Raw genomic sequence first — 21,489 nt, 5'->3', positions numbered from 1 at the left:
CGTATGAGGCGTGGTAATATGTTGTGTTTTTGGTGTTTGCATATTTTTGTTCACCTCCAGTCTGATACTTCGGCGTTGCCCCAGACCCTTGCAAGAGCTAACCGTGACAAAAATTATACTGTGACTAGGTACAAGCGGAGATAATTTGCAGCAGTTATGGAGACATCAAGTGGCTCGCGGAGGGTAGATTAAAGTGGAGAGCTGCAACAAAAGTTTTCGGACTGAGGACCACAACATGAACAACGGAAGAATAGGATACACATTACATAAGTATTCTGTTCGAAATGGTTCATATGGCTCTAAGCACTATGGGACTTAACATCTGAGGTCATCACTCCCCTAGAACTTAGAACTACTTAAACCTAACTAACCTAAGGACATCACACACATCCATGCCCGAGGCAGGATTCGAACCTGCGACCGTAGCAGCAGCGCGGTTGCAAACTGAAGCGCCTAGAGCCGCTCGGCCTCAGCGGCCAGCTCTGCTCGAAACTTAATATAAGTCATAAAGCGCCATGATACTCGTGTTCCTTACCCTAAGTCTTGTTTCCTGGATTGTGATGAAAATATACCGCCTTATCCTGAGGATTGTTTCGTGCAGTGCGGCGGAAATACTCCGCGCACAGGCACAAAAGCTTTGATCGCGACATTGCGACCTACGCCTTGATCGTCGCTACCCACTTCGCACGCTCTGCTAGCTCCTCTCGTGCTGCGCGGGCAAACATCGCGCACGTCACACTTTCTGCCGCTTCCTAAAATATCTGACGGAACTGATCTTCTGATGGTACCTCCACTCCGGCTCTTACGGCCTGGTAGCGTGTTTTCCACCTGGCAAATTACGTGGCAGCCGAACACCATCTCGTGGGCTTCTCATCGCGCATGCCCCTCAGCAACTCGCATTAGAGATGGAGTACCTGTCATCTCACCGTAATCGCAACACGAGGTCTCATCTAGTATTGTTGTTTTTAAGAAAAATCTGAAGCAGTTCCTTTTTTCAACCTCGTAACTTTTCCCTAAAAAAACTAAAGTATGGCAATTTCTATTTGTCAATAAGTGAAGCAGATCACCCCGTCCAAGCAACGTTATTTCAGCTTATAGAGAGTGAATGTGACGCAAATACAATTGGAACTTGTTACAGCAGCAGATAATGCCACAGGATGCCTACGAAAGTCGAGCACACAAATCGACCTCGCCTTATTAGTTGATATACAGGATGTCCCACTCAAACCTCCCTGATTTCAAAGACCCAGAAAAAAATACCACAGTAGATACAATGAAAAATGCACCAGATTGCAATCTCAAAGAATTTATTTATTTATCATCAGTACACCTTTACATGTGAACCATTTGTAGCACGAAGAATATCGAGTCTATATTCAATCTCTAGCCAAGTTCTTGGTAACATTTCCTCTGTTGTTGTACCAATCGCATTAGTTATACGACGTCGCAACGTAGGAATATCGTCCACTTTGGTCGCATACACGGGGTCCTTCACGAATCCCCACATGAAGAAATCAAGCGGCGTAATGTCGGGTGAATGTGGTGGCCAGGCAATGGGTCCTCCGCGTCTGATCCAACGATTTGGAAATTTCCTATCCAGGAACTTCCGAACAGCCATTGGCAATTCGGCGGAGCTCCGTCTTGAAAAATGATGTTGGGTTGCAAGTCTTGTATCTGAGGGTACACAAACTGCTCCAACATGTCCAGATACACTGACCCATTCACTGTTTGTTGTGCAAAGAAGAACGGTCCAACAATCCTGTCGTGCATTAGCCCGCACCAAACGTTTAGTTTAGGGCTATCAGGAACATGTTCAATGACAACGTGCGGATTTTGCGAACCCCAAATCCGAATATTGTGCCTATTAACCCTTCCTGATAGATGATAGGTTGCCTCATCTGAGAATAAACATCTTTCCAGGAAGCTGGCATTCATATCAATACGTTGCAGCATATCCGCAGCAAATTGATGTCGGCGTGGTTTGTCGTTCGGCGTCAGATGTTGCGGACTTTGCACTTTGTAAGCACACATACGAAGACGCTGGTGAACTACACGATTCAGTGTTGATCGAGGTACATCTAGTTGTCTAGATGCTTCACATATTGACTTACGAGGGCTTTTGAGAAACGTTTGTCTCATGTCCTCCACTGTCTCTTCTGAAACTCCGTAACGTGCACCGCCAGAATGTTTCAGAACACTTCCTGTTGCCAGAAACTTCCTATACCATTCCTTAATTGTTTTCACATCAGGTGGATGACATTCATACACACGAAGATTATATCTTTACACAGTAATCGGCGATTTTGTTTCTGAAAACCGCACTACTGCTTGCGCGCGCTGCTATGGAGTCCCCATTTTCACTTCATGCGACGATGCTGCACTCTGGCGACGATACTTGGCACTTCTGATACGGCAATATAAATTCTTTGAGATGCTCTACAATGTGTTGCATTTTTCATTGTCACATCTACTGTGGTTTCACTCTCCTGGGCCCTTGAAATCAGGGAGGTTTGAATGAGACACCCTGTAAATTCACCTGACAGAAATGTGTAATCCTCTGAAACACGTAGTGGGAATAGCAGCAGATGTAAATGATTGTTGTAGTATGTATTTTCCTTTGACATTCACAATGGACACGGTCAAGCTTAACCTAAAATACTTGGTAATCCATCAAGGCAAGTGGGACTGCAGCCGGAAAAAAAAAATTGGAAATTTGTCGTAAGGTCTTATGGGACCAAACTGAGGTCATCGGTCCCTAAGATTACGCACTACACAATCTAACTTAAACTAACTTACCCCAAGGACAACACACACACACACACACACACACACACACACACACACACACACACACACACCCATGCCCGAGGGAGGACTCGAACCCCTGACGTGGGGAGCCGCTGGGACCGTGACAAGATGCCTCAGACCGCGAGGCTACACTGCGCGGCTGCAGCCGGAGACGAGGTACTTGAATAGCGATAACAAAACTATCGGCTGTATTTGAATCCAACGTTATTTATTCTGTTTAAAACGTGCTACCGGTTTCGACACCAAATGATGTCACATTCAGGTCCCAAGTGTAATCTGCCATCCACAACCTTTTTCGTGTGCATTGACCAAAATCGCATGCAGTCTGTGACCATGTTGGGCTTGTTATTGTCACGGAAGGTACGGAATCCAGATAATTTTGGCCCGCTGCGTACGATTCTTTTCATTGTACGTGGATGGCACTTTACGCTTGGGGTCTGAAGATGACGCCATTTGGGGTCGAAACTGGTAGCATGTTTTAAATAGAATAAACGACGATGGATTCAAATACAGCTGATGGTTTTGTTATTATTATTCAAGTACTAATCTAAAATGTTCGCATTTAGAGAAACTGTTTTCCTTTTCCAGTGCTGCTTATTGCGTCACAAGATAATCACCAACACTGGCACGTCGCGAGAACGCACTGCATTACTGCGAATTGTGCGCCCCGATAGCTGAGTGGTCAGCGTGACGGATTGCCCTCCTACGGGCCCGGGTTCGATTCCGGGCTGGGTCGGAGATTTTCTCCGCTCAAGGACTGGGTGTTGTCTTGTCTTCGTCATCATTTCATCCCCATCCGGCACGCAGGTCGCCCAATGTGGCGTCGAATGTAATAAGACCTGCACCGAGGCGGCTGGACCTGCCCCGCAAGGGGCCTCCTGGCCAATGACGCCAAACGCTCATTTCCATTTCCACTGCGAATTAGGCACGTAACGCGAGGTTACAAGGGCGTTAAGCTCACTACCTGATCAGAAGTAACCGGACACCCCTATGTAATTCTGAATCAACCACCAGATACCACGAGAGGCGGACCCGCCATTATAAAAGGAGGCAGGGAGCACTGTGTTGTCAGTAGGAAGCAGTAACAGCAGAATGGGTCAGTCGAGAGAGCTCAGTGATTTCGAACGCGGACTAGTCAGTGGACGTCACGCGAGTAACAAATCCGTCATAGACATTTCAACCTTCTAAAGTTACCCAAATCGACTGTTGGTGATGTGATTGTGAACTGGAAACGCGAAGGAACAACCGTAGCCAGCCCAAGGTCAGGCAGGCCTCATGTACTGATGGGCATTTCGGAGGATGGTTGTAATAAACCTCATGAAATCAACGGAAGAAATAAGTCGTGACTCCAGTGTGCTACCAGCAGTCCATTTAACACAATTAGTCTGCGTAAAGAGTTAAAAACAATGGGGTACAGTGGCCGAGCAGCTGCTCAAAAGCCACACTTTGCTGCAGTCAATGTTAAGCAACGCGTAAAGTGGTCAAAAGAGCGATGCTGCTGGACTGTGGATTACTGGAAACGCGTGATTAGGAGTGCCGAGTCACGCTATACTCTGTGGCAAACCGTTAGAACGGTTTGGGTTTGCCAAATGCCTGGGGAACGTTACCTGCCGTGATCTGTAAGGCCAATAGTGAAATAGTGAGGAGATTGTTATAGGTTGAGGGGGGGGGGGCTCTTGGAGGAGTTTATGGTCGTTAGTGGTTAAGAAAACGCTGAATTCGTTAGGACGTCAACTCATTTCACAGTATTCTGTACTGTGTACAGAAGAGGAACACGTCGAATACGATGATTGTATCAGCATATTCAGCATATCAATGCACTTTGTCATGAAGCAGCATATGTAAGCTAATGGTTTGTGGACAATAACGTTCCTGAAACGGACTGTCCTGTACAGACTTCTGACCTTGTGGCCACTATAGTACTGGTTGTAACTTTTACATTTTTATTCAACTGAACTTTGAAATATGTTTTCATTAACTAATTTTCGGATAAGAAATATGTTTTCGAATACTGATTACTTTCCATATCCTATTCGCAGTAGCAGTAACAGAGTAGTGCGTTTGTATTTTTATGGACGATGGAGTTATAGGTTGGGAGGTAATTCTGAGGAGAAGTGACATTCATCAGTCTGCACAGTGCGATTCAGTACGTTACGTTGTAAGTGCTGGATTGCAAAAACTTGTTCAGGGTGTCGGATCTTGTTGTCACTAACAATGTGGGACAGGTTGTCATATCCTGCATTCTTAAGAGATGACATTCTCTAGTTAGCAGTGAATATATAATTAAAAAAAAAACTTTTCTTCGCTTTCGAAATTTGCGCATGCTGCCTTCTTAATTTGGTTGTTTATTGCAGCGACAGTGGACCATTGTGTTGGCAGAACGCCGGCCGCGGTGGTCTCGCGGTTCTAGGCGCGCAGCCCGGAACCGTGCGGCTGCTACGGTCGCAGGTTCGAATCCTGCCTCGGGCATGGATGTGTGTGATGTCCTTAGGTTAGTTAGGTTTAAGTAGTTCTAAGTTCTAGGGGACTAATGACCACAGCAGTTGAGTCCCATAGTGCTCAGAGCCATTTGTTGGCAGAACAACATATGTATTTAGTAACATACCACAAGAATCTGATATTACATCAAAAAACAAACAATAAAAATATTTGCAGAGCTGTTTTATACAATATTGCGTCACATACTTCTGTTTAGCTTTATATCTTCTTTCTCTTCCACAAATTAATTAAATGAATTTCAATTACTGTACTTGTTATTTTATTTGCAATCTCGATCGTTCCTATTGCAGTATTCAGCACTACAGTGATCTTAAGTCATTCTTCTGGATGTAGACACAGTCACTCAACCAAAGCACAAACGTTTGTAAGCTGGAAGTAGCACAGACATGGCTGGAGCCCACTGCATTCATGTGGCAGTGACGAGATATGCACTCATTTACGTGTAGTGTCCGGCGGGTGGTGCACCACCAGACTGTGTGTGTACCAGCTGAAGCTGCAAGCCAGGTGCAGCCTTGTTCCACGCCACACGCCAGATCGCCTACCATGCCACTCCGTTAGCCATGCCTAATATCGGCCACTTTCACCTTAACATCACCTGGACGATAGAAAATCCTCCATTTGTTAAACAATATGTCAGATGCAATTTCTGCATAACACCGACATATTGACAGCCTAGAGTTAAAGATTTTTTTACTTATGTCATGTTTTTTGTGGGATATTAGCTTTTGTTGTCTTTCATAACACAAACTACTTCGTAACCTACTCAGAAGTATTACGGTATATTGATAATTTTTACTTATGGACCGTCTGACAGCAACTGAATAAAACACAATTTTAGTGCCATACGCGTTTCGCCTTTATTTTTTTCAAGGCATCATCAGTGGCCTGGAATATGTACTTATGTTAGCTATTTAATTTACATTTTTGCCACTGTGCCTATAGGTTATAAACAGTTCTGGTGGTTGGTATTCCCTATTAAGTAGTAATGTTTTGAACTGTACTTACAGGTTGCGTGGACAATTTCTTACATATTACGCTCCTGTTGCATTTTTGGTGTTGTTGTTCTTCTTCTTAGGAATGCCAATTTGCGGTTTCTTCCCCACATTCCACAGCACTATGAACTGAACGCTTGTTTCAATGCAATGTTTTGGTTTCTGTTGCCGACTGTCAAATGTTTTTGCCAAAGATCGAATGTTATTGCCAAACTTTCGAGTGTAATTATTGAAGTATCTGTGATCTGTTCGTGTATGCATTTGTGTGTGCGTTTGAGTGTGTGTGTGTGGTATGGTGTGGTTTTTTTTTTGCCTCTGCTTATGTGTTTGTGTATTTTGGTGTGGCATAAAAAAAATATCACACCATAACACACACACACACACACACACACACACACACAGCACAAAAAAATTATATCATACCAAAACACACACACGCACACACACACACACACACACACACACATATATATATATATATATATAGACATACACATACACAAACGCACACACAAATGCATACACGAACAGATCACAGATACTTCAATAATTACACTCGAAAGTTTGGCAATAACATTCGATCTTTGGCAAAAACATTTGACAGTCGGCAACAGAAATCAAAACATTGCATTGAAACAAGCGTTCAGTTCATAGTGCTGTGGAATGTGGGAAAAAACCGCAAATTGGCATTCCTGAGAAGAAGAATAACACCAAAAATGCAACAGGAGCGTAATATGTAAGAAATTGTCCACGCAACCTGTAAGTACAGTTCAAAACATTACTACTTAATAGGAAATACCAACCACCAGTACTGTTTATAACCTATAGGCACAGTGACAAAAATGTAAATTAAATAGCTAACATATGTACATATTCCAGGCCGCTGATGATGCCTTGCAGAAAATAAAGGCGAAATGCATATGGCACTAAAATTGTGTTTTATTCATTGAGGAAGACAGGGCTACAAAAGTTGAAGATACTCAGAAGTAGGTGGCATTTCCTTAGCATTTCGGCAACCTTCTTTACAACAATTATACTCCAATGAAAGTAGTGTATCACAGTGTAATGGTCGCAGTGTAGTAACTAGTAAATACTCTTTACTTTCACTTTTTAATTTCTGAATGTAAATTGAACGAATATAAATTTGCATGGGTGAAAACTATTTTTAATTATTGTTCTTTAACAACCATTCACTCTGGCAAAATATACGAACAAATAAAACATACATTACAGTTGCTGTGAGTTTTTCTTTTCCAATGAAGCATTCCCTCATGGTGATTAAAAAAAAATTCTAGGAATTCTGTGTCTGATCACATTCTAAAACAATTCAAATAAGTTGACAGACATCCTGTGCTATTCAAAATACTTATCTGGAGCTCAGTTTGTTATGCAGGAGAACAAACTTGCCGTTTGTTGATCTACTGCTTGATATCTTTTGAGCCGTCGCTGCCGACGACAGTGGACAACTGTCGCAGATCACATTACATAAGTCGAGGACCACATTCTTATTTATTGATATTCCGGTCATACACTAACGGGAAAAAAATCGCAGCACCAAAAACTAATTACTGTAGAATAATGAAATTTCGGGAATACATTAGTCTAGGTAACATATTTAAGTTATTAACATTGCAAGATCACAGGTTAATATGAGCGCAAATGTGAAATGGTGTTACATTAATAACTGGTGTAATCGCCAGAATGTCGAGAGTAAGCATGTTAACATGCACGCATTGTGTTGTAACCGAACGTGGTGCCAGTGATTATCAAACTGGACTCGCACTGGGGAGGCGTCTGGCCATACCGATTTAGGGTTTCCGTGATCTCCCCAAATCGCTTCAGGTAAATGCCTGGATGGTTCCTTTGAAAGGGCACGGCCCATTTCCTTCCCCACCCTTCCCTAATTCGATGGGACTGATGTCCTCGCTGTTTGGTCCCCTACACCAAATCAAACAACCAACCGACCAGTTGTGTTGTTCAGGCGCCGGATGCCAGTTTGTGGGATGGAGTTCCATACCCGTTACACTTAATCGGTCAATACAGGGACGAGTAATGCTGCCTGTGGATGACACTGGAGTTGTCATCCGTTGATGTCCCATGTTTGCTCGACTGGAGACAGACCTGGCAATCGAGCAGGCTAAGGGACGTGTCAGCACTCTATAAGGCATGTTGGGTTTCAACAGCGATATATGGGCGAGTGTTATCCTGTTGCAAGCCTACCCTGAAGTGCTGTTCATGAATGGCTGAGCAACAAGTCTAATCACCACATCGACGTGCAAATCTTCTGCCGACAGGTATTGTTGGTATACCTCGATGTGGACAGCTGAAAATGTGTGCCCCGACCGGGACTCGAACCCGGGATCTCCTGCTTACATGGCAGACTCTCTAACCATCTGAGCCACCGAGGACACAGATGAATAGCGCGACTGCAGGGACTTATCCCTTGCACGCTTCCCGTGAGACTCACATTCCCAACTGTCCACAATTCTATATATGTATTGTACCTTATAGACATTTGCCCAACCACTCATTACTCGCGCACGCTTTGGCGATTACCGTAAGAGTTTGGGCAACCTGTGCGCATTCGCACAGACGAAGGTCAATGGCTGGGTAGCTTTTAACTATATATACGAAGACAGTAACTTGTTCTCGAAAGAACAGTTGCTGTTGATGACCGTGCAGCTTTTCCCTGGAATAAATGATGACTAACGGAAGACCTCAGCTGCCGACAGGTATTGTTGGTATACCTCGATGTGGACAGCTGAAAATGTGTGCGCCGACCGGGACTCGAACCCGGGATCGCCTGCTTACATGGCAGACGCTCTAACCATCTTTTTTTATTTTTATTTTTTTATACAAAAGCAGAGCAATTCCATTGGCGTCAGCTTCAAAAAGAACGCATGCCGAAACCCGGGATCGAACCAGGGACCTTTAGATTTTTTTCCCTGCTTACATGGCGCTCTATAAGGTACAATACATATATAGAATTGTGGACAGTTGGGAATGTGAGTCTCACGGGAAGCGTGCAAGGGATAAGACCCTGCAGTCGCGCTATTCATGTGTGTCCTCGGTGGCTCAGATGGTTAGAGCGTCTGCCATGTAAGCAGGAGATCCCGGGTTCGAGTCCCGGTCGGGGCACACATTTTCAGCTGTCCACATCGAGGTATACCAACAATACCTGTCGGCAGCTGAGGTTTTCAGTTAGTCATCATTTATTCCAGGGAAAAGCTGCACGGTCATCAACAGTAACTGTTCTTTCGAGAACAAGTTACTGTATTCGTATATATATACAAATCTTCATTCAGGGTGCGTGACACAATGACGACAGTGCTCCTGCTATCAGACGGCATCGCACCCAGGCCGTAACTCCAGATGTAGACCCAGAGTGTCTAGCACGTAGACGAGGTGGTTGCAGGCTTTCAACTAGTCTCCTTCTAACCATTACACGCCCATCACTGGCACCGAGGGAGAACCACCTTTCGTCAGGAAATACAGCATTACTCCAACCTACCTTCCATCGATTACTCGCCTGACACCTCTGAAGCCGGAAATGCCGATGGTTTGGGTCAGTTGGATGTACGCTACAGGGCGTCTGGTACGGAGCTACCCTTAAAGTAACCGATTTGTAACAGTTCGTTTGGTCACAGTGGTGCCAACTGCTCCTCAAACTGCTGCTACAGATGCAGTACGATGCGCCAGAGGCGTACGCTGAACACGATGGTCTTTCCTCTCGGTAGTGCCATGTAGTCCGGTCTTCTTGCGACCGTACCTTCTCGTGACCAGCGTTGCCAGCAATCATGTACAGTGATTAAATTCCTGCCAAGTCTTTCAGAAATTTCGTGGAAGGAATATCCAGCTTCTCGTAGCCCTATTACAGGATCTCATTCGAACTCAGTGAGCTGTGGGTAATGGCGTCTTTGTCGTCTTAATGGTATTCTTGCGTTACGTCAACTCAGCACATTCAATTTCAAAGGTAACTATCGCTCACAGCGCTCCAGCGTGTATTTAATGCGAAACTTATTTGCATCTTATAATGGTGCTACTAGCACGACTCTTATTCGACTGACACAAAATCTGAATACACATCAGCTTTCAGGCGTAGAAACACGCCTACGAACCTTCGTGTATGTCACACAATTCCTCGGTGCTGCGATTCTTTTCTGTCAGATTAGTTGGTGCTAACTGCACACAGTAAATGTTGTCGTAACTTACTCCGAATCACATGACTGAATTTCCCAGGGCTTCGCGCTATATGAAAATCACGAATGTGTGCCCGTAGCCTAAGACTACGCGTGTGTTCCGTGCAGGAGGTGGGAAGTTAGTCCTGTGCAACCACGCGTACTTGCCGAACTGTCGTAAATAGAGTTGAGTGCGAAAAGGAACACAGTTTTGGATTCGGCGGCTCGCAGCCCGCGCTAGTTGCGGCAGCAGCCATAGAGATAATTAATTGCCGGTCTGCCCCGACCGCACACACGAGGTTAATCCAGCCACGCGCTGCCGGCTGCGCGGCGTCTGCCGGGATGCCTGCCTCGTAGGCGTCCCTCGCTGGCAGTCGGCAAATGGTAGCTTGAGCGCGCATGGAGATAGCTCATCTGAATCGTTGAAGAGCAACGGAGCGCTGCCTGTTGAACGATTATACTGATGACTAGCGATGGTTCTAATAACAGGTAGCTGTGCCACAGTGCAACAAATCACCCTCCAGCAGTGACAATGACAACCGGTTACGAGCCACACTTGGTATTATTGCTAGACAGCGATGCGGAAATGGATTCGTTCAAGCTCCATGCCTCATCACAGAACTGGGAGAGGGGAAGGAAGGGTTGGAGGATTGCTGCTGTGTCAAGTAGCATACGTTGTGATTTATGGCAGACCTGACGTCATACAATGCTGGTGCATGCATGTTTCAGAGCATATCGCTCAGCGCACATTGTTAAACATGGGGCTCAGCAGCAGATAACACATACGTGTTTCTATGTCGACCCAACTACGCTGTCAATTACGACTGAAGTGGGCACGGGACCAACATTATTGGACCGCGGATCAATGGAAACAAGTTACCTGGCCGGATAAATCACGGTTCTCCTTACACCGGGTCGATGGTCGTTTGGGGATACGCTGTCATAATGGAGAAAGGCTGCCCGAAACCACGCTAAAGAAACCCCGCCGGTGGAGAGGTATTATACTGTGGGGGGAACGATCATTTGGGTTTCCGTCAGACCTATGGAAGTAAACGAAGGCACTAGATAGCTGTCGCTTGTGGGAACGCTACTGCGAACCACCAGAATTCCTTTGATGTCCGCCCCAACGCCTTTGACATCTTCCAGCATGTTTGCTGACCGTGTTGAAAGGCCATAATCGTGCTATATTTGTTTGGTATTGGGACTACCAAATTAGCCTGAACTGAAAATCATAGAACACTTCTCCGGCTCCGCACCCAAGAACCACAGATCCATAGTTTATGCGGGCTTCGTGACCTCTTGCTTTGACACTGGTGCCCCCTGTGTCTGGGAACCTACCAAGATCTAGTCGAATCCATGGTAGGCATAATCGCTGACGCATTGCGTTCTAAAGGTGGGCCAACACGTTATTCAGCATGTATTTCTTATCAAACCACGTAGATCATTCCAAACCAATAACTGCTTGTGAGTGTACATCCCATCTTTATGCACACTTCCAGAAGCGGCAGCCATGCCAGGTTGTCAATTGTGTCGCACTGCAGCCCTATTTCTTCGGGGGCATGACAGTCACCGGTGCCCATCGAAACCACTGACAGTCCTTCTGGTGGCTAAACTTGCGGCTAGAAATTATTTTCATAGGCCCCGAGTACCATAAGGACTGCCATTTAACCTTACTCTTTTGACTAGCCTCTGTGTGTCAGTGACTCTACATCTTAATGTGTCTGACTAGTGCCACCTCGATACCGCTCCACCGAGCTGTAAACCCTGTCGTTTTTTCCCAATCTCACAGCTACGACTGCTACGATGTCACAAAAGTATTGCAGCGGTAATATTCTTAACGAGTATCTGGTAGTCTTTCGTAACTCTATCTGTCAAAAATACAGTTGTTTTTTCTTTTCACGAATTATTGTTGGTTTGGGAAGTACATGCATGGAATAGAAACTAATTCCAATGTGCGTTCGGTATTTCGTAAGAATATAAATAACGCTTATGTGGTAGTAACATACGAGGGCGTGGCGAAATGTAATGCCTCCTAATTTTGTACACTGTTCTCAATATCATGCATACTACCCGGTCGACTTTCCCGCTTTGCTGATGCAAGTTGCAACGCTCTGCCGCTAAAGGTCTCGGAATACTAGCGTGTAGCAAGGCAGTGCGTAACGCATGCATAATCAATACGTGAGAAACAGCGTGCTGTAATCGAGTTCTGAATTCGGAGAGTTCATGCACACATTAGAACTCCCTCACCATGACAATGCCACACCACATAAAAGCGCTGTGACGTCTGTAACAATTCGGCGCCTTGTGTTGACTGTCATCGATCACCCTCCACACATTCCCTACCTGTCCCCGTCCGATTTTCATCTGTTTACAAAACTTAAAGAACACCTCTGAGGACTACTTTGATAGTGATGAAGCGGAGCAAGCGGAGTTGAGGTTTTGGTTCCGTGACGGTATCAACAAACTGGTGTCTCATTAGGAGAAACATTTTCGTCGCCAGGGTAACTATTTTCAAAATAAATCTGTAAACATGAAGAATAAAAATGTAGAAGGAATAAAGATGTAGAATATTAATAAAGCTGAATGCTTTAAGAGTTTTGAGATATGTCAGAGGCATTACTTTTCAGCACTCCCTCGAGGTAATACATATTAGAATAATTTTTCGGTAGCGAATACATAAACGAGTATTATTTATTTGTTAGCTTGATGATATAATTGAATATTCACATTTTACCATAAGTCATTGAGGCCTTGACCAGAGCAATGTGTGATCATATACAGTATACACAGGGGAAGACAACAGTGTGGGTGCCGCTGGAAGCTTCTCGAACAAAAAGAAGGAAGCCTGCACTAACGTGGGGCACGCAGAGTACAGCCAAGGACCACAGCTGTCCCACGGGCGTGGTGCCCCTCTTAAATACGTATCTTATGTTAGTGCACACTAGCTTTTTCCCGTTCGAGAAATTTTTTTGCCGGTAATTACAGTTTTGTCTTCCTCTCTCGAGCGAACTGTGATTATGTTTCAGTGTCTCTGTCTTTATTAAATCTAGTGCACGCTATAATATGCGAATTACTTGAGCCACCGCTATTTGGCTGCAAAAAACAACTCTGAAAATGGTGAGCCCAGGGAATTGACTTACGAGGCCTGGAGGTGTTTCACTCCGGCACTTGCGACTACTACAGCTCGCTGCAAGTGACAAAGCAGTAGCCCACGTCACTTCGCTTATGTGCAGCATTTCGTAAAATGCTATGTTTATCGTCTCTTAACGTGGAATATACCGTAGCAGTCTTGCGTACTTCATGCAATATTTTTCCATGACAACAATTCCTGGAACGGTATTTTGAATGCACCTGCTTGACTTAACGTTGCAAAGCTACACAAAGTGAAACGAGCACGTAAGAGCGGTAGTAGGTAAAGCGAATGGTTTTCTTCGGTATATTTGCAAAATTTTAAGCAAGTGCAGCTCATATATAAAGAAGGCCGCGTTTAGAACACCAGCGCTACGTATTCTTGAGTACTGCTCGATCGTTTGGGATTTCTACCAGGTCTGATTAAATGAATACAACGAAGCAGTTCAGAAGGGAGCTGCTACATTTGTTACGGGTAGGTTCGCTCTCAGATGAGATGCTTCGTGAATTGAAAAAGGATTTCATGAAGTAAAGATAACATTCTCTTCGCGAAACACTATTTACGAAGGTAAGACAGGTTGCAGTGGGATCCTACTGCAACCAACATACATGTCGCGTAAGGACCGTGAAGACAAAAGAATCAGGGCTGCTACGGAAGTATACAGACAGTCGGTTTCCCTCCGCTACATTTGCGAGAGGGACAGGAAAGGGAATGACTAGGATTGGTACAAGGTGCCCTCCGCCTTGCACCAGATTGTGACTTTCGGAGTATGTATGTAGGTGTAGTCTTTGTGATGCGTGTTTTGAGCGATGGGAAAGGTTATAAGTTGTGTGTAAAGCAATCATGTATTTTACACGCGATGTCTCCATGCATCATCCGAAACGAAGGACACGTCTTTTAAAAAAAGAATGACAAATGTGAGGACTACCTGCTTTTTACTTTGTATTTACAACAGGTGCACTAAGGGAGTTTGTAGGTTTCCTGGTACACTTTAATAACTGGTTTCAAAATTTTTGTGTCTTTGACAAACCGTGGGAAGTCTTCTCGACTTGCAGTGCTCGTCTTCAGGTAGTTCTATTTGGCTGTCTTCAGTTACATGCCAATAGCAACATCGATCTGCCACGATTCATTGTCAACAAATAAATCACAGATCTTCTGGAGATCCTACCTCTGAGACGCTTGTTAGAAACCATCCAGAGAAATAAGAATAATACGTCGACTCTGGAAGCTGTAGTTGGTGTTCAGCAGTCCCCTACTCCATCTGTAGGGTGAGTCATCCGTTACCCACAGAGGCACAAATTATTCCTATTATTTTATTACAATTCCAGTCACGGATCATAAGTGTTTATCAGTCCACATAACTTGCTTGATAAACACTTGTGGTACGTGACTGGATCTATAATAAAAGAAATATTTCCTGGTTCGCTGGTAAAGTCTACTTTATCAAAGTCGCATCTCTTGCGCAATTTAATTGTTATGTGGCTGGAGCAGTTTATGAGTTATAGGTTGAGAGAGAACGCGGAAGAGAGGTGACATTCATCAGTCCATAAAATAATTCTCTGAGGAATGAAGCAATATTCTGTTTGTTTAGGATATTATACAGGGTAAAGAAAAAACGGGGTTGCGGATGGAACTGTACTTGTATCGATCAACAAGTTTCATCGATTAACACGGGCCTCAATCTAGATAAAGGCTACGACATTAATATCGTGTGGCTTTTAGAAAGGTGTCTAGAGGACTGTGTAGATACAGACTAACGCCCATTGGCTCATCTGTAGACAGCATAAATAACGGAGCTAGTTTTAGCCCCACGGACATAAAACGTCTCGACCTGTGTTTGCTCTAAATGTTCCTCTGAGTGACTTTGGCCAGTCTGGCGCCTAACATGAGGTCCATTGTGTTTGGTACTACCTCAACGATGCGGGCCTTTGTGTTGGCTGCCGCCAAAAATTCGCCTCCTGAATCCTATTTAAAGACATGATCCCAAAATCAAAACATATTGTCGAGATTAGCATTGTTCTCTATTGTCCCTTCCTAAAAAAAGGGCTGCACTTACGAGCAAGTTCTGTGGAACTCGAAAGACATCTTAGACTGCCATTATCTCGCAAATAATCATCGCTAACTACCTCCCAGCAAAAGTAGCCTGGCGGTTACGAAGGCCTCCTTTGTATAAAAGAACTTACCTAACACTCACCGCCATATCTGTGAAAATTAATAATTATAAACTGAAAGGAGGTACATCACAATTAAAATCATTTTAAAATACATACAAATTACTAAGGAATTAGATAAACACAATATGATACTTCTGTTAATATTCCGCGTATTTTGAACACAGTTTTATACTAAAATCTTCTCTTTTTTGGGAGTCACACAACAACAGCCTTCCAAAATGCATATAGCAGTCATTACTGTATCTGAATGGTTTTCGTTCGTTTACCTCTTTGCAAATTGCTTTATCGCTGCGCAAATTTTTACTCATGTTTCTTTTCCTGAATTTGTGACGTGTGGTATATTTATTGTGTTTACTTTACTCGTACCTCTGAGTGTATACTGAAAGGTAATGTTTCTCCACAACTGTGCTGCAACGATTTACTCATATTACAAGGAGTTGCAGTCAGTGTTCATATCCGACCGTCATTCCGCAAGGCTTAATTCTCAGAGTGATGGTTTTGAAAACATCTTTCCCATTCCTGTGTGGTAACGTCAGCCCCTGCTGCGCATCGCCAATAACTCGCAGTACGTGCGCATTCCTCATGCAAATGACGAGACGGCTGCGCGACATTTAACATTACAGCTTGTGCACTGTCGCGATCCGGTAGGCAAGCAGGTGGCTAGTGTTTAGTGTTGGAAACACAAAAACCTCCTGCGATCCCTACTCTTTCACAGCCAAATAAATGAGGCAGAGCAAGTGTAAAAATATCGTCCGGTACAATAATCATACAGTATTTCAAGTCCGATTCTAATATACGAACTAAATTTTGAAAATATTATTATTTGCTCTATAAGTCTTTTTAAAATATGTTTCCATCAGGAAATAAAAATATTTTATGGTAGGGCTGTTGATAAGATACTGATATATCGATATATTTTCAGAAAAATAACGGAATATATTGACGATAATTCATCCATCGATATATCGATATCAAAATGGCATATCGAGTGCCGATATTTTTATTACTTATTAGATGTTTCTCAAAATTTTCGATAATTATTTGAAGGTCTTCTTTTAAAATTGTAGCAGAACATAATTTTACTTTCACTTGAGTTTTCATCACACCTAGTCTTTCTCTTTACTGTATGGAGCAAGTATATGTGGCAGGAAAGAAAAGTCGGATTGCACTGGTGGGTGGCAGTGTAAATGGAAAAACAGTATTTCCGATGTTAAGAAATAGCACAGCAATTGCGTCAAAAAAAAAAAAAAACAATTTTTAACGCAACTAGTGTACTCTTCATCATCATTCTTCAGTTGAAAATTGTGGACAGAAATCTATATGACAAAATTCGTCTTTGCGGTGGGTGGATACCTGTGAGGGGAAATGCTGTTGTAATTGGCGCCCGGCGCTACCAACAGAAACTGCAACGTTTAGCTTCACCACGCAATTTCGACACAACAGCTTCGAGGTCGCTGGCATTGGCAGAAATGAGAAAACAGGCAATTCATCATGAAATGCTCCGGACAAATCCGATATGTGGCGAAACCGAACGACGGACGCATCGGACACCTTTTATTGTGCCACTTACATGCAGTTACCATTGTTAGCAAAGTGGTTATCGATAAGGGTGAACGCGCAATGTTTTTCCTTTCAGTTATTGCTCTGAGGGGGATAGGCAGGCCCCTAGTTATTGGTGTACAGAATATATAACAATAAATTAATACTTACATATAAAGATCTAAAACTGGTAGTATATTTACAATGTGCAACCAATATTTTTATAGGCAGGTACGTCGATTCTTTTTCTGTTGATACATCGATTCTTTCCTTCGATTTATCGAGAGCGGGTACTGACAGTTTCAAATATCGATATATCGGATGCCAGATATTATTAAAAATGTCAACAGTCCTAGCTTATGGTACAGTAAAGATACTGTTTTATGTGCAAATGCTACATTTCGCTAAGTACATTTCAATATAGTCAAAGCCTGGAATATGCAGTGATGTCCATTAGTCTAAGCGTGCAGATCTTCATGTGCCATCCGATCAAATGTGTCCGGACTCATCTATTTAATGTGAAACTGATCAGTAGGTACTACGTGAGGCGAACCCGTTAATATAAAAGGAGGTAGGGAGCACCGTGTTTCTCAGTAGAGAAGCCACACACTTCTGTAGAGAATGCCAGACAACGCTTGAGATGTAATAAAAAGATACGCCGCTGGAATGTCGATGACTGGATACGAGTGATTTGGGTTGCTGAACCACACTGTACTCTGTAGTAATGCGATGATGCAGATTGGCCGTCTGGCGAACGTCTGGAGAACGTTACCTGCCATCATGTGCAGCGCCAACAGTGAAGTACAGAGGAGATTGTGTTACGGTAGGGATGTGGTTTTCGTAGTTCAGGGTGTTGTTCCTATTGTTGCTCTTAAGGAAATACCAAATGTGGAATGATATGAACTCATTTCGCACCATTGTGTACCGCTCATAGTAATAGTTCGGAAACGATAATTGTTTTTATCGGCATTACAATGCACTCTGTTATAGAGCAGCACCTGTGATGCAGTGGTTTGTGGACAATAACATACCTGAAATGACCTGAAATGGACTGACTTGTCCGAAGTCCATACCGGAACCCAATGGTTTACTTGGGATGAGCTAGAGCACTGACTTCTTCCAGACCCCAACGTCCATTATTACTACCTTCTCTGGATCGATTCTTGAGGAAAAACGGACTGCCAATCCTCCCCAGACATACATCTTATTGAAAGTGTCCGCAGCAAAGATCAATGCATCATGAAGGCACTGCCCACCACTAGGTGCCCGGATAATCTTTGTCAGGTAGCGTACTTCGTATCTCGACCAACTGCAACATTGCGGCCCTTGAGCATCATTAGAATTAAAATCATTTCCTATTCTGCCCATCCATGAATGTTTCACACAAAATCTTCCAGGTTTCTGGAGAAAAACGAGATGTAGATGTATAAAGGCTAGAGCAAAACCCAGTAAAAATTCTGTTGTATCATTCACAAATCTCGCGTGGTCCGAATATTGATCGACTGATCAGAAAAATACTTCTGCGTTATGTCAGACTATACTCGTATATTCCGTTTTCGTCCAAAAGAAGGAGATGAAATGAAGCAGAAGTCAATAAATATGTGCGGATGCACAAACACGTCTTACCTCCTATGGGAATCTCAGTATCGAACACGGAGGAAATGGACAGGGACTGCGAATAGGTGGCGCTCGTTGAGAATGTGAATCGGCCTTGAGGCGAGGCGAGATAGTCCTCGCAGTTGCGTCAACACTGAATCCCGGAGGCGCAATGGTTAACGCACCTGCGTAGTAACCTGGTTTTGCAGGACAGAGCGGATCAGGTTGTGGAAAGGAGCCAAGGTAAATTACTATTAGTTATACAAGAACACACAATTTTTTTGCTCGAACCAAAGCACCGTTTTCTCTTTAAAACAACAAAGATCAATTCACGGCTGAGGGCCCAAATAATTTCTCCAAAATAAGTTTAAATGATTCCTTCAAAAACATCAGGATTTAGGGTAACGGCTGAAGGCCTTATTTAAGTAAAATTACAATATCCTCTCGGCTAAAGGCATATTAAGGAAAATTCAAATTAATTATTCGGATGAAAGCCCAATAAAAAAAGTTTCTTTTTCCGTAATGAAAGAGATGCTTTAAAGATAAGCTTTTACACAGTAAAACAGAAAACATCTTAAGAAAACTTGAAGTATCTTGTCGGCTGAAGGCCCAAACAATTAGTCAACAATAATTAGACAACCTTAAGATAAACATTTACAGAACACGGCTGAAGGCTGTTTCAAAAATTCAAGATAATTAAAGAGAAACATTACAGACAAGAATTTACATATTAAAGCCACAGATTCTTAAACAAACGCGGCTGAAAGCCTAAATGGTTCAAATGGCTGTGAGCACTATGGGACTTAACTGCTGAGGTCATCAGTCCCCTAGAACTTACAACTACTTAAACCTAATAAACCTAAGGACATCACACACACCCATGCCTGAGGCAGGATTCGAACCTGCGACCGTAGCGGTCGCTTCGTTCCAGACTGTAGCGCCTAGAACCGCTCGGCCACCAGGGCCGGCAAAGCCTAAATACAGAGCAACAAGAATTTTAAAAGAAAAACGGCTGAAGGCCTAATCTTAAAGTTGTCATGAAGTTCAGCTGAAGGCCATATAGTAAACATAAAACAGACAATATTAATACACGGCTGAAGACCTGGCACAGTACCTGCTACCAACTAAAATGACAATCGCAAACAACAAACAGTGGTGCTCAAAAGTGTTCCAAGGGTCGGGCTGGGAAGGAAACTCTAACAACAGTTTAGGTGAGACAGGCAGCCAGCGTAACTCTAAACAGTAGGGTTGCAACACGATCTAGGGACGGCTGAAGAACCAACCAACACCCTAATCAATCACGTTTATTGCACGAATGTCTCTTATCAAATTAGGGGAAACAAGAGCATTAAAAATGGTTCAAATGGCTCTCAGCACTAAGGGGCTTAACATCTGAGGTCATCAGTCCCCTAGACTTAGAACTACTTAAATCGAAGTAACATAAGGACATCACACACATCCATGCCCGAGGCAGGATTCGAGCCTGCGACCGCAGCAGCAGGGCGGCCACCCGACACACTCGCTGCTGTATTTCAACCGACCGACTGAATATTCCAGTACGCAGACAGCATTCATCTGCTTAGTGGAAATCACAGAAGCTACACACGGTTCCACGTAAACACACTTACACAAGAACTCGAACAATCGTAAAAGCAATCACTGTGGAACAACAAGGACGAATCATCTCGACACACAGAGAGTTTCCACAAGCGGTCGGCGACCAAATACACGTCGTCCGATGAGATGACCGACTCAAGTTACGTGTGTCTTCAACGGTGGGGCGAGTCTTGGCTGTCCGAAGCTGACTGCAGCTCCAACCCGACTCAACTCGATGTCCGTTCGGAATTCGGAGACACGGCAACCTGGGCACCCTGGCTCGGACCCATCCACGCAGAGGTAACTCTCGCCCATTGGCCACGACATCCCTGAGCAAGGAAGGAACCGACTCACGTCCGGCAAGATGACGAACTGATGGGGCCCAGGAACGCTGAAAAGATCAAATACACGTCGCCTGAGGAGACGACCAACCCAACGACCAACCAACGGTCGTCCCGCTCCAGTCTCCTTCCGCCGGACAGTTCATGTGTGTCGCCAAGGTCGGCGAGCACTGGCTGTCCGCACCTCACTGGCGCTCCGTCCCCGATTCCACTGCTGCTGTGTCTGGACTGACCTCCCAACTGAACTCCAGTCAGACGACGACCCGGAAATACTAGCGGTCGCTCCAGAGGTGGTGCGACAGTGCACTTATCGATAAGCGCTGCTGGTGCCACTGACGGGCAAGCAAACCAGCAACCTAGTGACGCCAGTAAATCGAATTAAAGAAAAAACGAGGCGACAGAACCAAAAAAACCAGATGACGAGCAATAAACGGCATGAGCGCGAGATGCGCACGGCTCACTTTTAACACGTGTGATTCCTAAAACCTGGTGTTTTAGACAATGCATTCACTTTTTGAATAAAGTTTTGGCTTGGCTTGCTCACACATACCGCAGCTGATAAATATTACATATGAACAGAACTAGTGTTAACTGATATTAAAATGTGCAACAGCACCGAGATCTCAATCTAAAACG

At 44.0% G+C, this 21,489-nt stretch overlaps 1 protein-coding gene and 1 non-coding gene across 2 annotated transcripts in view; both read left to right on the top strand.

Moving 5' to 3' along the window:
* The window catches only part of LOC126480777 (protein cycle), a 1,000,752-nt gene that overhangs the window by 667,604 nt on the left and 311,659 nt on the right, over positions 1-21,489 (top strand). The gene's annotated exons all lie outside the window — the stretch shown is intronic.
* On the top strand, positions 9,364-9,437 carry Trnat-ugu (transfer RNA threonine (anticodon UGU)). The gene has a single exon. It is a non-coding gene; the product is annotated as a tRNA-Thr (tRNA).

This window comes from Schistocerca serialis, chromosome 5 (assembly GCF_023864345.2).
Source record: "Schistocerca serialis cubense isolate TAMUIC-IGC-003099 chromosome 5, iqSchSeri2.2, whole genome shotgun sequence".
Lineage (NCBI taxonomy): Eukaryota > Metazoa > Arthropoda > Insecta > Orthoptera > Acrididae > Schistocerca > Schistocerca serialis.
This window is presented reverse-complemented; position numbering and strand designations above follow the sequence as displayed.